The sequence below is a fragment of the Penaeus vannamei genome, chromosome 14 (genome assembly GCF_042767895.1).
Source record: "Penaeus vannamei isolate JL-2024 chromosome 14, ASM4276789v1, whole genome shotgun sequence".
NCBI classification, from domain to species: Eukaryota; Metazoa; Arthropoda; class Malacostraca; order Decapoda; family Penaeidae; genus Penaeus; species Penaeus vannamei.
In genome coordinates this window covers 36,182,698-36,185,143 of record NC_091562.1, presented here as the reverse complement: position 1 = coordinate 36,185,143, position 2,446 = coordinate 36,182,698, and the positions used below count along the sequence as shown (strand labels likewise).

Sequence of the window (2,446 nt, the reverse complement as noted above, 5' to 3'; positions counted from 1 at the left end):
TATCAAAATAAAAATAATGTCATTGCAATTACTAATGATGATTAAAATAATAATAATGACAGTGAAGTGATAGTAATGTTTGTACTGATAATAACAATAATGCCGCTATTTATAATAATAATCATAGTGAACTCAATTATTATGCCTATTACCACCAATCTTTTCAAAGCAATAAGTAAGATAACATTACATTATTTCTATTTATTCATATCACTCGAATTTAACAAAAACCTGTACGGTCGTTACTCCTGCATGGTTTGGTTTAATTATAAGTGTTTGATACCCTGGGAGTCATTCCCAATGTGTGATGCTCCGTTTCCCAATGTCAACGTAAGAGGTTGGGGCGTAGAGCAGGTGAATGAAAGGGGTCTTGGCTGGAAGGTTTATTTGGGGAGGCAAATGTGTGACCCCACGAGAGACCCGAGCCCGGGTGCCGAGGGCGGAGCGGTGGCGAGCGAGGCCGTCGTCTGCCTGCCGTCCGCCGTGTCTCCATCTGCTGTACTCTCTCTTGTCTGACGACCGTGTCCTTTTATGATGGCTCCGGGAGATGTTTGTTTCAGCCTAGACAAAGGGGGGTGAGTTCAAAGGGCTTGCTCGAGGGGGAGATGTAGGTCACCTTAGGTCAACCAGGCTCGGGTGTGGTAGGTGCGAATCGGCTGCTTCCTCTGGTGATGTAAACAAAGGCCTGCGACAAGAAGGTACAGCTTCCATTTCGACTACGGACGGATATGTAGAACGATATCGGTTACACCCAGGTCTGGCTTTATCTTTTCTGGCTACCCTGTTTTTGTCTTTCCCGGTTTGAAATACGTTTTTGGCCTGTCCCACTACGGGCTACCTCAGGGCCGCCAGGTGGCTTGCACTTGTATAGACTAAACGTTGCATCAAAGTCACAATTTACACACTCTTGCCTGATATACTGGACTGTTTATGCGCATCCAGATATTATAACAAACTGTTACTTATTTCTCAGGCAGGATTGAGATTCCGGCCAATTGCAAAAAATTCTAAAATAAATACTACAGAAACATGTTAATTAATGTATTGCGTGTCTTCATTTGTTTAAGTAACTCTTTCCTCTTTTAGAAATTCATTCTGTGCTGAATGTTTACCATAATTTCACAGGAGTGCAACGGAAGACTGAAAACGTGTAATACACACACACATATATGTATGTGTACAAGTATATTTACACACATAACACAACGCACAGTGTGATTCAGTCTGAATAATGTTCATTCATATTATGTTTGTACAGCATATAGTTCTTGAATTGTCATTGCATTTCGTGACCATGTTTATGATGCATGCTTTTAATTCAAACATTTTATGCGCCATTACCATCGCTGTTTATCCAGATATATGATGTTCCTTTTCGGCTTCCCGTGTTTAGAATTTTCCGAGCGGGTTGCACCCAAGGTCTATATAAGTACTTATATAGACCTTGGTGGCACCGTGGCTCGGCCTACCCCAGCACGGGCTGCCCGAAACGCTTTAACTGATCCGATGATATTTTGTATTTTCAGCCGAAGAAAGGAATGTGGATAAAGAGAAGAAAAAGAAGAGAGAAGGGGAAGGAAACGCTGATGTCGTGACATCGCAGCCAACGTCTTCGCAAAATGGATAAAGGAAATGAAAGGATAATCGCCGATGAAGGTTTAATTGGAAAAAAATAAAAGAAAGTGGTGATAGACAGAAAAAAAATATAGTTTTGAATGTATGCAACAGGAAATGATTATCTGAGGAGTGGAATAGAGTATCGATATAATTTTTGTTTGATGTAACAGTGGATTCAAGTGTTAAGTTTAAGAGAAAATAAAATACTACTTAATTACAGCGATTTGCTCATTAATGCCCATGATACGTTGTGTAAATTATCACAGTTACAGCTGATGGGTATTGAGTCAACCCGTTACGAGAACCATCGCAGAGGTAACTATTCCCTCAAGTGATAAAGTGAAAAATGCAACAAACGGATTTTTTCTAGAATCTGATTTAAAAATATGTAAGAATTGAAAATTGAGTTCTGTACCTGTCAAGGAAACACTTTTTACTTTCGTTCGAGAGTACTTATCATTTAACAAAACTTCTGCATGGAATTACTCATCCTTAACCTTAGTATCTATCGAAATTCGTCGATAACGCAGTAGTTTCAGTATTTAATCAATTCACGTAGATCTGAAAGACAAGCGACTAGCCTACTCTCAGTAAGGAATCACTCTATGCATTTCTTCTTTATAATTGCCAAGTACATTTAACATCAGGACTTTTTTCCCAGATCCCATGTTTTTACTAAGATACCAATTTTGTCATTTGAACCGCAGTTAATCTAATGAAATATGTATGAAGATTACAGCTTGCGTCTATGGTGTTCTTGTATCACCTAAAACCTTATCAGAGTGGGAATTTCAGCGTTACCCTTGTTTTCCCACCGTGGTATCCCTAA

General features: G+C 39.4%; 1 long non-coding RNA gene across 3 annotated transcripts in view; it reads left to right on the top strand.

Annotated features, from left to right (window-relative positions):
• LOC113826665 (uncharacterized) overlaps nucleotides 1-1,836 on the top strand; it is a 5,558-nt gene extending 3,722 nt beyond the window's left edge. For all 3 annotated transcript variants that reach the window (XR_003477681.2, XR_011399064.1, XR_003477680.2), the window contains one exon: nucleotides 1,527-1,836. This is a non-coding gene — a long non-coding RNA (uncharacterized lncRNA). The remainder of the gene's footprint in view (nucleotides 1-1,526) is intronic.
• Nucleotides 1,837-2,446: the final 610 nt, after the last annotated feature.